Here is an 18,204-nt window from a genome sequence, read left to right as displayed (position 1 = left end):
ACCCAGATTGACCGTTGCGCCACAACCGCCACACATTGGCGGTCGAAACAGGTTCGCTCCGTCACAGCAGCCTGTCAAAGCGAGACGGGGTCGGATGGAGGTGGGGGAAGGGAGTCGTTGTCTTTGCTCCCCGCGTGGCACACGGGCGGCGTCTGGATCGTTAAGGCAATCACGTCGGAGGTGGTGACGCGGGGGGGGGGGGGGGGCGGCGATTCTCCCCCCCTTGTTCCCCGCTGTGGAGTGGCCGAGCGGTCAATTATCGCCGGTACCGTGCAGGTACGGGCACGTCTGAATCACCGTCCGCCACGGTGTGCGTCCCCCGTCCCCCGAATCTCCTTCCCCCCACCCCCCCAACTCTCTCCCCCCCCCCCCCCCCGTTCTATATTTCTAGTTTCAGATGCCTCGTGTTGTACACAACGGCAGGGAGTGGGAGGTCGCAGCCTTCGCGTGGCCCACACTATTGAGTGAGACGCCCACATTGAAAACTCGTTTCTCTAGAGCTGCTTTTTGTGTGTTTAGTGAGTCCTCCCTTCCCCGATTAGCCGCCGTTGGCTACGTACGGTGCGAAAGAAGATCCGCATGCCACATACTGTACAGGCATACGCCGAGAAATGAGTTTATGATTTAACAACAAAAAAACACTCTCCGGTTGTTTTTTTTCGCCTCCAGATTTGTGAGGAGGACATTCAGCGCAACAGTGGCGTCACCCGATGCCCAGGTTGGCTGCACTTTAGTCGGGAATAACGCTCAGTTCTGTCGTGTATGTACCTACGTTGAACTTCTTTCGCACCGTACGTAGCCAACCGTGCTAATCGGAGGCGCGTCGCTTGCCATTCTCAGATTCTTCCAAACATTTTTGGTTCGTCCGACATTTGAATCATCCACCTGATGTCGGCCATTGCCGGGAATCAAACCCAGGTCGCAGAGATAATCTCACAGTGCGATAACCGCTGGGACGCCACTTCACCTCCGCAATACGATACATGCAGGGCATACATTTATCTGCTGAGGAATAGCAGAGTGGAAGGGATCGGCAATATATTTTTTTTACATTTTCAAATTCTATGCTCCGTTCAGTCTGACTTGCGTCACCATCCTGTCGAGATATATCACGTGCGATGCAAGCTACTTTAAATTGCTCCCAGAGCTCCATCATCACGCTAACGTGGCCATGCCCCCTTTGCTTGCAGCTAACTATGATGCCTGGATGAATGCAAATGACATAAGGGTGACTTCGCATTAGCAAGTGTGTGTATGTGTGTCTCACTCTCTCTTCCCATCCAGCCTTGCAGCAGCATCAGCAGCCTTTCAGCAGCGGCAGCAGCTGCAGCAGCAGCACTGTTGGCTATCATTTGTTTCTGATATTCCCATGTCACTCCTCCCTGCTTTCGCACCTCCTCCACTCCCATCACTCCACCTTTTTCTCTCTCGCTCGCTCTTATTCTCTCTCTCTCTACCCTCCCTTTGCCTTTCTTTTGAACGCGCCCGTTTGCGTTCCTCAATTATTCACCGTAAAACATGTATATATATTTTGTATATATAAAAATATAAAAAAACATGTTAACAAAAAATATATATGCCAAATAACAGGCGGCGACGTTTTAGCCGTCAAATTCGAGTTGAAACGGCCGCACAGCGTGGCTGCGGGAGCGGCGTCTTTACGGAATGCGATCGCAGTGCCTTTTCATCTGCTTGTCCGGCAAGCCGGATTTTATGACTACTCTACTGTAGCTCGATTCATCACCAGTCGGGGTCTTTCTTTTGTATTTTACGACCCAATTGCGCGTTCTTCGGTTCGTTTGCTTTCCATTTCATTGTTCTTTATATAAACAGACGGCCAATCAGACGACCGCCGACCCATGAAAATATTTTCAAAGACGGCACACCACGTCCAGTATACATCTCGCAATGGCTGTGGCTACTACTAGTCACGTACCAACTACTCCAGCCTACCAGTGACCCGGATGTTTCTGCACCCGGAACACCACATCCAGTACACCTCTCATTATGACTGTAACGACTGCTCGTCTCCTATATCCCACCCGCCTCTGTCCATCCACCCAGCAGTATATATGGGCGCAGCACCGATATTTTGAGAAATGAAGTCGTCTGTAGCTACCCTAGGTGATCTGAGCACTAGCAGCCAACCAGCCAGCCAGGCTTCTGTCATGCTGCAGGGCCCTTCATTCAAGATGCTCATTATTCTGCCAAACAAACGACTCCTCCTGCGCCACGTCCGCGTGAAGAATTCAGCTCCCGCATCTGGGGATGGGCAGGGTGCGGTGACGAGTCAGCGACTGGGTGGGTGGAGGGAGGGAGGCAGGAGGAGGAGAGGGTGATTTGTGATGAGACGCAGTGAGGGAGGGAGCAGGAGGTTCGTTTGATAGTCAAAATAGAGAGCTTACCGCCAACATAGCGGCCTGCCTGCCTGCGGAACAAAGCGACGGATCTAAATGAATCCGTGCGTTGAATTCCACCGGATTGTCTTCGTAAACCGCCAGTTGTTCACGTTGTGCAATCTTCAGCCATAAATGCGTCAGATTCTCAAACCAATGAAGCGAGTTTGTCTTAATGGGAATGCACGACTCGAAAATAAATAAAAACAACACTCGTCTCGCAGATGCACGCTCACGAAGCTCCTCTTTTCGGTCCGTATCGCGCCGGTTTGAAGCGCCAGATAATGAGGAGAGACTTTTAAGTAACGCCGAAGTGTGACATTTGTGTTTATTGTCACCGGGTACGCATTGACGGCCCCGTTCCGGTTTTACAATTTTTGACACTCGGTAAATGGTCCACGACATCTTGAGACGTTTTAAGGTTCGTTTAGCGACTTTGAAAGAAAAAACGAAGAAACTTTACTTACATTTTTGGACGCACCATTCATTTCCCACACCAAACATTGCGCCCTAAAGTTACACAATCGTACACATAGTTGATTTCAACGTCTGTTGTCTTACAGGGTTGGTCACGTTTTTGTATCTTCTGTTAATGCGTGGTGGGGAGGAGGGAGGGGAGGGGAGGCGAGGGGGTTAAGCGGCTAATTCATGATGTGAAGGAGTTTCAGCCCGCGCGCATCTTGAACTTGGTCTTCATTCCGTCTTCAGCACGACATATCAGAGAATCACAATATCAGAGAATCACAATATCAGAGAATCACAATATCAGAGAATCACAATATCAGAGAATCACAATAGCAGAGAATCACAATATCAGAGAATCACAATATCAGAGAATCACAATATCAGAGAATCACAATATCAGAGAATCACAATAGCAGAGAATCACAATATCAGAGAATCACAATAGCAGAGAATCACAATATCAGAGAATCACAATATCAGAGAATCACAATATCAGAGAATCACAATATCAGAGAATCACAATATCAGCGAATCACAATAGCAGAGAATCACAATATCAGAGAATCACAATATCAGAGAATCACAATATCAGAGAATCACAATATCAGAGAATCACAATATCAGAGAATCACAATATCAGAGAATCACAATATCAGAGAATCACTACGTTCAGGCGCCTGCCAACCCTTCCTATCGCCTCCTTCCTTCTACCCCCTCCTCCGTCCTTTCTGGAACTTTCCCTGCCTCTCCACCAAACCGCTCCCCTTCCTCCTAGCGGTCTCCCAACCAACCCCTCATTTCCATTTTGGATTTGCCCCGAACATTTTTCAAATAACCCCGATGACCAATTCTACGTCAATGTTTCTCCGCCTTCAAATCTCCATTGTGGTGTCCTCTGCGTCTACTCCCTCCACCCCGCCCGACGAATAGTGTTGTCCTCGTGGCATCCCTTGCACGTGGAACGGGGGTGAGCTTGCTCATGTCCCTCGAGGAGCGTCTCGTGTGCCTGGCGCCAGCGTCTCGAGCGCAGTGTTCTTCAACATTTTTCAGAGGTGGTGGGGGCTGCTCTATCGCCGATGAGACATCATCAGTGTGTGTGAGGGCTGCCACACATTGGAAACCATTGGGGGTTTGACAGCAGCATGATGATGATGGGGGGAGGTGGTGTTGTCACATTTGTGTATCGCCAGGGGCCGCACTAAAGGCCACACCACTTGCGGGGACTCTGCCAAGGGCGCAATATTCCTCCAGAATACAAATTTAAAACAAAAAATCCTCCTTTTGTCGCCTAGATCCGTGGTTCAATGAAATAAAACAAATCACTTTCATGAGCAGCCACACGGCTCCTCCTGATAGGCCCAGTGGACACTCTGGTGAACACTCCGGTGAACACGCCCTGGTTAGGCCAATCGTGAAGCGGTAAACAAAACGGGTGCGGTAGTAGATGCGTTCCAAAAAAGAAAGGAGCGCACAAAGCGAAACTGCACAAGGAGACAGCTGCCTGCCGAGTAGCGCAAACAGTACACAGACACACAGTACATACACACACACACCGTACACACACACCGTACACACACACCGTACACACACAGTACACACACACAGTACACACACCGTACACACACATTACACACACCGTACACACACAGTACACACACACACACCGTACACACACACCGTACACACACAGTACACACACACAGTACACACACCGTACACACACACACACCGTACACACACACCGTACACACACAGTACACACACACAGTACACACACACCGTACACACACATTACACACACCGTATATATACACACACACACACCGTACACACACACCGTACACACACGGTACACACACACAGTACACACACACCGTACACATACATTACACACAAATTACACACACCGTACACACACCGTACACACACATTACACACACACACATTACACACACCGTACACACACACACCGTACACACACACCGTACAAACACAGTACACACACACAGTATACACACACCGTACACATACATTACACACAAATTACACACACCGTACACACACACCGTACACACACACCGTGCACACACATTACACACACACACCGTACACATACATTACACACACACACAAATTACACACACCGTACACACACATTACACATACACAGTATACACACCGTACACACACAGTACACCCACATTACACACACATTACACACAATAAACAAACACAGCACACACAGTAAACAAAGCACACATGCATTAAACACAGCGCACGCTCAGTACACAAAGTAAACACAGTACACCCACAGTACACACACAATGTTGTCCCATGTCCGACCGCATAGCCGCGTGTGAATGAATTAAAACCGCATAGAGCGAATTTTGCGTTGAAATAGGTTATCCGCACATACAGCGCGGAATCGCACAAAACGAGGGAAACACTGCACGTGTTGTGAGGAAACAACAGGGCTGATGGCTGCACAGATGTATCGGCTTATTGATGTATAGCAATTGATACGTCCATCGAGCCGCGTGTGTAAGTTTCGAAATTGTTTCGGTTAATCGAAATGGGTTCATGTGACCGCGATTGCGGACACTGAGTTAGGTTGGCCGCTAAATTCACCGCCGCAAACGTTGCAACAGCAGACGTTTCACCTGGAATCGAAATAGTGACTCAGATTCGCCTGGTGGGTGGGTTGCGTGGGACACACGATTAAACCTCTTGAAAATTCCACTTACAAACATTCGGCGCTGAATAATTCTCTTTAATTTAGTCGAGGAGATTAAACTGAGACACGGAGAGAAATATAAACGAAAGCCGCCTTTCAGTTCTCCGCGGATCTTAGGAATCGGAAAGCAGTTAATGAGCTCGTGTTTTGGCCACAGTGACCCACAGGGGGCTGCCAGCCAGCACTTAATCTAGCTAAGCATGTATTTCCAGCCCCCGACAACATACACAGCAGGTTCTCATTTCAGCCTGAGGTGACCCACGGGAGGCCCCTCATTTAGATACAGACACTGATTGATGCTTCGAGGTGGGGGGGGGGGTCGCAGGGCGGGGGGAAATCAGGAATCGAGAGCGGATTCCTGGGGGCTTGTCTACGTTGTGTATTTCGCCATGACCCCGATGCGCACAAAGTCAAAGGTCCTTCCCTCCCAACCACCCCCAGCAACCCCTCCCCCCCTCCCCCAATAATATAGCGTCACAGATTGTGAAGGGCAAGGGCTGTTAGTGAGCACCTTTGAAGGCCGGCACGGTAGTAATTGTATTGCGATTGTGCAATCCTCACGCAGGGTTATTGCACAATCACATTCGTGGTGCGTTGATGATGGTGGTGATGATTTTCATGGTCTGGTGGTGGTGGTGACGATGGTTGTGATTTTGGCGGTGACGTGGTTGATTATGGTTGTGGCCAGGACTTTATTTCTCACTGAATATTGTTCGGGTCGCAAGTAATCACGGCCACAGTGGGAGGGAGGTACGGTTGACATGGTGTGCCGAGGTGTGGACATATTTCTGGATCGTCAAGTCCAGAATAAGTCCTGGCTCATATTGAACCCTGTTTGTGAGTATGATGATGATGTCGTTGGTGGGTGATGATCGTAGTGGTGATTATTTTAGCAATTCGGTTTACCGTAAGCAAATCACAAAAGAACATCGGGCAACCGTGCAACGCAACTGCGGGTTGTCCTTCCGTGTTTTAATTAGACGCCCTTGGAAGCCGAGCTGCCCTTGAAAAAGAGCTGTATAGCTTAATGGGCTTAACTTGGGAACTAAACTTACGATCTTGGCGATTCGGGAATACAGTTTACCATGGGAATCCAGTTTACCATCGGAGTCCAGTTTACCTGGGAGTTCAGTTTACCTGGGAGTTCAGTTTACCATGGGAGTCCAGTTTACCATGGGAGTCCAGTTTACCTGGGAGTTCAGTTTACCTGGAAGTTCAGTTAACCATGGGAGTTCAGTTTACCTGGGAATTCAGTTTACCTGGGAGTTCAATTTACCTGGGAGCTGGGAGTTCAGTTTACCTGGGAGTTCATTTTACCTGGGAGTTCAGTTTACCATGGGAGTCCAGTTTACCACTGGAGTCCAGTTTTACCATAGGAGGTCAGTTCACCATGGAGTCCAGTTTACCATAGGAGTTCAGTTCACCATGGAGTCCAGTTTACCATGGGAGTCCAGTTTACCTGGGAGTTCAGTTGACCATGGGAGTCCAGTTTACCACTGAAGTCCAGTTTACTATGGTGAGAGTTAGGTAACCTGCGGCTCTGTAGCCGCATGCGATTCTTTAATGACCGCTGCGTGACGTTCTTTATTAAGGACAACCACCGTCTCGTATTCACTTTGCGGCTATTGACATATTGAGGTTTTTTTTCTACCGGATTCTAAAAAAAAAAGACTTTTTTTTTGTTATTTTGTCTGCCTACCCCTGTGCCAACCCTAACAGAAGGTGCCAATGTCCGGACTGCCCGGGTCAGACCCAGACAGGCGGGTAACCGTAGCCTCACCACGCTGTGCGGGGTACCGGCGGTACTTTGACCATACTTCCCCACGCTGGTCAGTTGATGAGGGCGGAGAGCATAGCTGTGAACGCATCGAATAGTGGCCTTGCTCCATCGCCCTCTGCTGTCCACCAGGTATGGTGGTCACCCATTCAAGCTATATCCAGGCTCAAACTCCGCTTAGCATCCGCTTCTGCGCTTCTCTGTAGGTCTACGTTTTGGTCTAACGAAGTCGTGGGAAACTGGTATCGCGAAAATCGTCATATCGCGAAACAGGATATCGTATCGTATCGCGACATCGCGGCCTACTTTATAAGGAGAGTGCCTTCGACGGGCGTACAATCTGCAGGCGGAGAGCGCCGCCGCGTGGCGAGAGAGCTAGCATTGCACACAAGAACTATACATTCGTTCATAACACTGTGGCCTTAAACTAATAAGTAATATTTACAAAATACTATTTTTTAAACACACTTTAATGAAATGTACCGTAGTCGTAATGGCAGAACTCCACGACTCCAGGAAGTGGCCCCGAAGCTTGCCATAACGTAAGGGGGCCGTGGGCAATTACAGCCAACGTCAGTTGAGCGTGGACAATTAGACCCAAGCCAAAACATAACATAATAAATAATGTGTAAAAATATATATATTTAATTTTTAATGATATAATATAGTATTATCATCAGTATGACATAAGTATACCAAGTTTGCAGTCGATACCACATTGGGAAGTGGGTTAAAATTGAGTTACAAGATTTGAGGATACAACAACAGCAGACAGTGAGTTAATAGAAAGCGTGTAAAAAACTATTTGCTGTGGGCGACGTTTCGGGAAATGGCCCTTCTTCATAGCACAAGTATACTGCATCAGTTTTGATCGACCATGTGTTATGAAAGAGGGGACATTTGGTCGAAACGGCGCCTATTGTATATTTTGTTCCATTGAAGGCAGTGATATTGATGTATCTGTTGAATGTGTTCTTATTCGTTGTGCTCGTACACCACTGCCGACACAGCAGCAGGCTCACCAACAAATACTTTCATTTATACTGCAGAAATATAAGAGAATGGCACCGCAATAGAACATTAAGTCAGCACCATCAGCTAAGATCAATGACACTGCTCGATGGGGGCTTCTCCAAGCCGTCACCAATTCGCATTGTTTCTGCAACTTAACAATCTGCATAACGCCTGTCCACGAGCTGAATTCATCGCTCCATCTCTTCCGCGGACTCCTCTCAAATGCGTTTAATTCCACGGCTGCTGCTTCTTGCCGCCAAGAATAGATTAACACGGTTGTCTACGTACGGTGCGAAAAAGGTTCAACACACCATTGCAGCATGAAACCATAAAACACAGAATTGTGAAGTCACAGGGGCAGAATATTGCAACAATGGAAGCTACGTTGAAAGTAGTGTCTTTACAAAGAACTAAGAGGTATTTGAATGAAAATGTATTTATATTCAGGCAAGTAACTTTTACCAATTTTCCAAATCATAATGGGTTCTCTTCAACTATAAAGCCACCCAATTTTCAGTTCAATTCCCGACCATGGCTAGCGTCGGTGGCAAGCGACATCTGAACTGTTCCCTGTGCCTTCACCAACTCGCACGGACCAGCATGGTGAAGTATGGTCGAACAACCGTCTTGACCACCAAACAGCACGGCATGGGGAGGGCTTCATCCACCAATGGATTGGTTAAGGGCTATCCGTGATTATTATCATATTATTACGTATTTATATAGGCGGGTGATTTAGTCACTGGCTGCCCCAAGGAGGAGGTGTGGAAGGTGTGACCATAGCAACTGCAATAGCAGCAGCAGCACGTCTGGTGGCAAATCAGGACACTCCATTGCATGGCCAAAGCCACCACGCCCAACCACTCCACAGCCCAGTTTAGTCACTCACGGCAATTTACAGTGCAGAAAGACTCTTGACCCGAGGCACCGGTCATACCAAAGTGCTGACCTCTTGTATGTATGTTGTACTGTATGTAGCCAACCGTGCTAATCCGAGGTGTGGGGGAAGGACTACAATCTAACACATAAAGCATTTCTTCAAACCGAACCATTCACTGCATATTAACTAAATAAATAGAGATGCATTACACATGAGCGTACAATATTTTGGTCCTCCCATCAGCCTTTTCAGACCTTTTGAGACCGATTTACGTCATTATCGTCACCATCAGTAGCCACGATCAATTTCACTGCCGGATGAAGGGCGACCCAAACGTTGCCACCACCTCCCCTCTCACGAATCCTGCGACGACGTAAAAAAATCCACCCAGTGCAAGCACACGAGACAATTCCTGTGCTCTATCTCCACCTAAAAGAAAACCCCATTAAATCTTGTGTAGGCCATCACATGAACCACTAGGTTTGTGTCAAGCGTGTTTTGATTAACCAGGTGAGAACTCAAGAGACCACTAGGATATTCTCAGTAGCAATAGTGACTCTGGGTCACTACAATTACAAAATCAAACAAAGTATAATAATATAAAGCACGGGTAAATGAGATTCTAACTCCATCAGCCTATGAATGTTTAGTCCATCTGTCAATTAAATGTTAGTCCAAGAGCCTATTAGCTTTTCAGACTGGTATTATTCAGCAGAATGCGCGTAGACAGTTTATAGATTTAAAACGTCAAATAAAGTCTTGATTTGAAGCTTTCGTGACTGCAGGAATCCATACTGTTTGGTTCTTTCGGTAAAGTCACGTAGTTAGAAATAAAATCAAATAAATCACGACGTTTCGGGCGCAACACATCAGGTGGAAAAGCATGGTCTGCTGCTGAGGAAGACTGTTTTAAAAGTTTTGAAATGGGTGTAGATCAAGGGTTATAAAGAAGTGGCCGGGGCTAGTGATGTTAATGTGAGAAATTAGCATGCAACAGTAAGATAGAAGAGCAGCTTATTAAACGAGGGCACGGAAGTGGCTATGTTAATGTGAGGGATTAGCATGATGTTAATGTGAGACATTAGAGGACACGGAAGTGGCTACGTTAATGTGAGGGATTAGCATGATGTTAATGTGAGACATTAGAGGGCACGGGAGTGGCTATGTTAATGTGAGAGATTAGCATGATGTTAATGTGAGACATTAGAGGGCACGGAAGTGGCTATGTTAATGTGAGGGATTAGCATTATGTTAATGTGAGACATTAGAGGGCACAGAAATGGCTATGTTAATGTGAGGGATTAGCATGATGTTAATGTGAGACAATAGAGGGCACGGAAGTGGCTATGTTAATGTGAGGGATTAGCATGATGTTAATGTGAGACATTAGAGGGCACAGAAGTGGCTATGTTAATGTGAGGGATTAGCATGATGTTAATGTGAGACATTAGAGGGCACAGAAGTGGCTATGTTAATGTGAGGGATTAGCATGATGTTAATATGAGACATTAGCATGTAACTGTAGAAACGGAGAAGAAGAGCGGCCTCCTCGACGAGAGGGGTGTAATCCGAAGGGCCTGTGAGTACGAGAGTGCAATCCAAAAGACATGTGAGCATGAGAGTGCAATCCAAAGGCATGAGAGTGCAATGCAATGGACATGTGAGCATGAGAGATCTAAAAGAGAGGCATAGAGAGAGACAAAGAGTCGAAATAACAGCTGACATATGCAGGCTTTCTCACACCATGTCAGTCAATGAGGATTGATTGACCATACTTCAGAATCTGAATATTTATTTATACTGAATGAATTAGATGAGCTATAAAGCTATTTTTCACAGATGTCCAGCCGGGGTGGATCAAGCTGGTGAGGGTGGGTTGGTGAAGGAAGACGCTTGGTAGGGGGCCCTGGACCAGTTCAGACATCACTCGTCACTGATGTTCGCGATTGGCGGGAATCATAGCCAAGTCACCGGATTATTATTTTATTACAACCATTTGTCATTCCACTGTTGGGTGAAAGCTTCCCCATGCCGTGTCGATAATGGGAGGTTTTGGGGTTTTTTTGCCCAAACTTCATCACGCCGGTCAGTAAGGGTTGCTGAAAGGGCTGGGGGGCCCAGAACCGGTTCAGATATCACTCGCCACGGACGTTAACCGTGGGCGGGAATGGAACTCAGGTCGTCGGGTTTACGGCGCAGTGGACATCACTGGACCGTGAGGGATGGCGATGCTTTTAGGAGGCCGTCGGTTCATGGAAGGCCAGCAGCGGCTTCATGATGAGTGATGAGGAAGTGTCTCAATCTTTGAAACACGTGCGACCAGTAGAGGGATGACTTAAACGCTGGCGAGTGTGGCGAGTCCGGAATGTGAGCCCCCACCAGTTTCCTGCTCCCAATTCCCTCCTCCCTTCCCCCTCCTCTTACCTCCCTCCGGCAGAACAATAGCAGGATGTGTGCAAATTGAAATGTATAACTGCTGATTGTGTCCCGTTGAATATGGAATATTCACGTGTGCATTAGGCACGCCGGACTTTATTTTACATTTTTGTCATGCACATTTGAAACATTACCCTCATGCCGAAAGACGTAAAAGCTTTGGTTTTACATTTATGAAGTGGCTACTCATCAGATTCGCCTTGCCGGTTATAAACCGGTGACGATTGGTCAGTGTCAGTTCAACATGGAAATATCTGCCAAATATTTCTTGTGCGTTTTTTTTAACCAGTGATGCCCTTCATGGTGTATTTACGGGACTCTCTGAACCAGTGCTATCCTTCAGGGCGCCCTGGTAGCGAGGAGGTGTTATCTCCCTCGCCTGTTACGCAGGATGTCGGAGGTTCTATTCCACGAGCTCCTGTGACAAAATTACTAGCTTAGTTTGCATTTTCTTTCTCCCCATTTTTGTTTTACCGGTTTTCCTCTGACTTTCACCAGAACCATTAAGAAACATGTGTTTAGATTATTTGGCTTCGACTATAACTTCCCACGTGTGATGATGATGATGACGATATAAGCCACTTCGATGAGCCAGGTGGCCAGGTCGACTCTGAAAATGAGCTTAGAGCTCAGGGGGCTTCACCTGGTTCGAATGTATTTTGTCCTCAACTTGGCATTGTTTCAAGCTATGGTTACTGGGTGACAATAAAAATGCCTACAGTGTGTACGAAGCACGTTTTATGCAGGTCATAAAAAGGTACTGTATCCCAGAATCTCAATAGCTTCTCGACTACGTCGATTTCAAACAGTATCCAGTCAATTCCTATAAATTCGATAATAAACTGAAGGGATTGCATTAGCAGTGATTGACAGGCACAACCCAAAAGCACACTCAACAATGCTGCAAAATAACAGCGCAATATATAGCAGGATGGCGTTTCAAGCAATGTCCCTTCTTCGGAGCAGAGAGAGAGAGAAAGCCCCCATAGATATATTGACCGATTTGTTGTGGCAGATCGCACGTCACGCTGGGTCTCGGGGGAAACTGGAAGATTTTGCTGGTTTTTCTTGGATGTTTCTGTTGCGCGACGTTACTTTAAGATGTTCTTTGTTCGTGTTTTGTTTGTTACGGTTGAACCCGAGTCAAGAGCCTCATAGCTCACAGGGCTATCTCCATATATATTAAAGGCAAAGTTGTGAATGTGTCTGTTCAATATGATTAGCGTACTTCCCGACATGCAACAAACTTGACATTTTCCATGTGGGTATTTTCCAGACTGTACACCATGCACAAATTATTAAAATACATTTATTTTTTGCAAGGCAAGTGTGCTGTGACGTCAAATCTGTCACGTGACCCTCGCATGTGGAAGCGTAACGCATTGTAGTGTAGTGGTTAGCGCGCTGCGCTACGAACCCGGCGACCCGAGTTCGATTCCCGCTCACGGCCACCACCGGTGACGATTATTTTAACCGGTCCTGGGCCTCCCCTAGGTCGACTCAGCCTCAAACGAGTAACTGTTGTGGTGTGGACATCGCCACTGGGGAGGCGGCCGGGTGTGGTGAATCCAAGTCCCGGGCGAAGCCGGGTAGTACAGCTCGTACCTAATAAATTAAACTGAAACTGAAAAAAAAACTGGGACATTGTGAGCAAGTTGACGAACGATTTTCGGAATTCAACACGTTATTTGGTAATGCTGCAGCAGTGGCGATGAATAGATGACACTCAACACATTCACCAATAACACTGCCTTGAAGATAAAACAAATGAATATAATGGGCGACGTTTCGGACAATGGCCCTTCTTCATGGCACATAAGAGGCCAGAGATTAGAGGGAATACGATTTGTTGGGTGCACTTTACACCCTGGAGCCCGGTAAATATTTGTTTTTGATTAACATATGGATAGTTACATGAGAGCAGCTATTGAATAGCACATCACTTAAATAAATTAAAATAACGTTTCTAAATAAACTAATAACGCTGAAGGATAAATTATAAAACGTTGCTGAACGCTGCATCGCAGCACATAGTGAGAGGCCGGGGAGATCGAGTGGATCAGACGTTGAGGGAGCACTTTACATTTTTTAAAGGGCACACTTGGAATTGGCAGATGGCGAGTTTTCCGCGAATCTAAATCCTTGTAAATGCCCATTTTGTAAATCGTGTAAATAATACCGTTGGTTAACACGCAATTATCTATAGTTGTTTGAATAATACACAAGTAGCTAAGGATCGATCATCATCAGCCGTTTCCATCTCTCACGGTCCTGGAATGCAAGAATCCATCCGGCGCCTGACAAAGAAGATCTCACCGCTACCATCTCAACGTGCGCCCTCCATGTGGGCGCTGTAACAGCGCGGGGCCCCCACCCGGGGCCCCCACCCGGGGCCCCCACCCGTTACGTGCTACCGGCATAACTGGTTATATTGCCAGCAAAGCGAGAGGCTTCGGATATTGTTAACGCTCAACCTTGAGTGGTATTGACTTGTTTGGAACCAGGTGCATACAATTGTGATGGGGGTTGGGGGGGGGTGTGACGGGGGGGAGGGTGATGGCTAAGTGATAACAATGCTCACCTGTTTGGTGAAATCGGGCATTTTCGTTACGCAGGGTGTGCCCTGGTTAATTGGCTCAGCTCCTGCTGTATAAAGGGGCTGGAGGAGAAAGGCGGGAGGCCTCGATCGGCGTGGCGGTGTTGCCGACGGTGATGGCGGTGCGAGCCTGTGAGTTATGGAAACGATGGCGCAAAATTCCCCACCCTGGTTTGTAGTTAATTCGGTGGAGTTAGAAGAATGGTTTTGCAGACCCGTTGCCCCCCCCCCCACCCCCTGCTGCTTTGTGCAGTTCTTGCTCTCCAGCCAAAGATCTCTTCTAGTGGGAGAGATGATGGCAGCTATTCTGCTTAATCTTGCTTTTTTATTAACTATCTGCGAAGGATTGTTCAAAATGTTGTGCCGTCTTTCTGGATTCGATGCAATAACCTAATGCACGTACACGTGGTGGCTTCACCGCCACAAAATATAATAACGTCCATTCGGACTTCTTTTTGCTGCCTCCCGTGAACGATTCCTCGGCACGAGATTAATAGGACGATTGGGCATCCATTACTGCGGTTGTGGATGTTTGTGCCGCTGTTGTCTGTTCCGAAAGTGGGGTGATGTGGAAAAGGAATTTAATTCGGTTGGCCTATAATCGAACAATGAAGCCGGGCAAAAATTAAATACTTGTGGACTTGCCGGCTTATTGAAATGTCTGCACTTGGGTGTCGTTTTCTTTGTTTCTGCAGTCGAAAGGCCCCTTTTGATGAGAGGAAAAACAACGCCACACGCTACGGTCTTTATTTCCATAGCGGGAGGTCATTCGGGCCCCCAGTAGGGCCGGAGTCCCTTGTCACATGGCGGGGGGGGGGGGCACCTGTACAGCACTGGGAGGACCCCCCCTCCCCTACCCCCCCTGGATTGTTGCTAATTGGGGAGGTGCGGAGGTGTGAGCTCAATAGGTGGTCAAAGAACGGGGATGGGCCGCCTGCTGCAATCGAGAGTAGCCCTTTAACCAAGGCCGTAGCCATGGAGTCAACAATGGGGGGGACCAAATCTGCTTGGAGGTTCCCCCCCCCCCCAGAAAATATCTAAATTTGAAAACGAATTTCCTGCCTAAAATATAAAAAAATCATTAACACATGAGGTTGACTTTTATTTTTACAATGTCTAATAGTGTATTGTATTACATTGCTCTTTTTTTACATTTTCTTGTTTCATTATGTAATGTGTGGTTACTGTTAGTAGCCTTAACCGTCTCGCCGTCACCAACTAGCTAACCAGCCGTAACTAACCTTCCTTTCTAGCGCTAACCAAGTACCGTACCCAGTAGATGCGCAAACGCTGAGCCACCAAGCGCTTGGACCGACGTTCCATGTGCAGTATAAACTAGCCAACTCGGCAACCAGTCGCTAGTAACTAGCCCTCCCCTCGCTAACTAGCCAGCGAGTTAAACCAAGCCACGAGCGGTAGAAAGCAGGGCCTGGTGTGCGTGTTATCAAAGTGTGCTTGTGTAAGCTTCACCCGCCCCACCCCCACGGTGTAATGCGAATGACGCGGTCGTTTTGTCAGCTATGTTCCCAGCGTCTACCGCTTTCTGATATTGTAAACGGTTTGTGCGCGCGAAAAAAAGGCTCTTGATTTTGGCGGTGGGAGATCATTGGGGCGTGGTTTAAAATAAAAGTACCCATTATTGAAAAAGACGACGTGCAAAACGTCCTGCAAACAGCTGCCGCATGGCCAGCGACAAATACGCAGCCTCGGCTGGAGCCCCGGAGTGCCGCGCCCACGTGGCCAACAGCTGATCGCTCCGCCACGTGCTACACGTGGCGGTGCCTGCGCTTGCTCGTGAGTCACCACAGTTTGGGCGGCGGGGGGTGGCAGTGGGGGTGCTCACGATTCCCCGCCGGTGGCCAGTAAACTCCGTGTAGTTGCGTGCATTGGAATCGATTCAACATTTCGTTGCCGTGAAGCGGCTTTGTTGTGTGTGTGCGTGTCCCGTCCCGTGCCGTGCGACGAACTTTCGCGCATCGTAACGTGGCCAGTCGTGCTAATCGGAAGGTGCGGGGGAAGGACAACGTTAAACACAAACAGCCGTTGCGGAGGAAATGAGTTTTTTTTTCCAGTCGATATTTAGAAGTGCGTAATGCCGGTTGCTTCCTAATCGGAAGGCTTAATGCGTGCAAAATGCTGCGTGTGGGTTTGCGGCTGAGTTGCAACTCGTTGAAATTAAACGACCATCGGGCGTGGTCAATCCGCTGCTGGATGGGAGGCCACCAAACATCGTCGCGATCCCGTGATGTAATGAAGAGTTGCCGCATGCGCACGTCCCGTGGGATTCGTTTCCATTCCTAATTGGGCGCGACCATTATGTTATCCTCGCCGGGCATGGGGTCGGTCCACTGCTGGATGAAAGCCCTCTCCCAAGCCGTCGCTATGTCACGATCTTGAGATGTGTAATGACCAAACTAGTTGATGCACTCGCCTTCCGCCGCCTCGGTGGTGGGTCACGGGAACGTTCGGTGTTTATGGGGACCAAATCTTCCAGGGGGTCTGGGGGTCCTCCCCAGAAAAAATATAATAAATTTGAAAATAATTTCCTCCCTAAAATATTTTAAAATTTCACTAACACATAGGATGGCCTTTTTTTTACAATGTCTAAGTGTATTGTATTTATTACATTGCTCTGTTTTTTCTTTTTATCTTTTATTGTTCATTGTATGTTATATTTTAATTACGGCCTTGGTGCAATGGCTTGGCAACCCCCGTCATTGTGTCTTGGCCACCAGCTGTCCTCGCCAGTCTCCACCTCCCCCCCCCTGTTTATCTCTGGTTTGATGTCTTGATTTAAAGCTTTCGTGACTGCAGTAATTCATATTCTTAGTTCTTTCGGTGAAGTCACGTAAAAGGGTAACAACAAAATAATAAAATATATAAAGCAATAAAAATTCTCACGACGTTTTGTTGTTTCCCTTCAACGTGACTTTACCGAAAGAACTAAGAATATGGTTTGATGTCGTTAACCTGCGGTTATACGTTTGTGTTGCACACTCCACGTTTGTTCAATCCACGTTGCTCCGTGTCTCTCCGATGCTTTGGGCAACTTTTCAGTGTTGTACACTGTTGTGATTTTATTTTTCTGGGTGTCTTTCCGACCGATGTCTCTCCAATTGTCTAGCGGATTCCGTTGTGACATGAGCACTGTTTTGCTCAGAGTTTATCCTGTGCCCTAACGTTTGCAGCCACTGAAACAAGTTTCTGCTTGAAATATGAATCTATATTTATACTAGAGGAATCCGATGAGCTATGATGAGGCGCTTTTACACTTGTCCAATAACTTTTCAAGCCGGTCACTCCCACTGGACATTATGATGAAGTCGGTCTTCTGAAAATCTTGAAAATAATTCCCATTTTGTTTTGTAACTTTTTCTGCAATCGGCGGTGTTTGAGCATGGTCAAACTTATTCGGCGATGCAGCGTTCAGCAACGTTTAATTTTACCTTGAGCGATATCATTAGTTTATTTAGAAACGTGCTTTTATTTAATTGGTGTGGCGTTCAATAGCTGCTCTTGGGTAACTATACATATGTTAATCAAAAACAAATATTTATCGGGCCCCAAGGTGTAAAGTGCACACAAACTAATCGTATTCGCTCTAATCTCTGGCCTCTTACGTGCCATGAAGGGCCATTGTTCGAAACGTCGCCTGTTATATTCAGAATCAGAACCTTTAACTCGACGAAACCTGCTGAGGTTTTATCCCACGGTGTAAACCGATTTCCTGCTCCAAATGCGCATTGAGGCAGTGCTCATCTCCAACTTTTGCAGCCCTTTGCCCAGTGGTGACAATTCCACATTCATATGGCGGGGCCCCGTACGAACAACCGAAACGGTTGACGTATTGTCGAACGATTCGATGCGCGCGTGTTTGTGTGCGCGCGGGAATCGGTTAGTCGGTGC

Source organism: Petromyzon marinus, chromosome 27 (genome assembly GCF_048934315.1).
Source record: "Petromyzon marinus isolate PM22_M1 ecotype Great Lakes invasive population chromosome 27, UKy_Petmar_22M1.pri1.0, whole genome shotgun sequence".
Classification (NCBI taxonomy): Eukaryota; Metazoa; Chordata; class Hyperoartia; order Petromyzontiformes; family Petromyzontidae; genus Petromyzon; species Petromyzon marinus.
The sequence above is the reverse complement of the archived record's forward strand: the minus strand, read 5'-3'. Positions refer to the sequence as shown.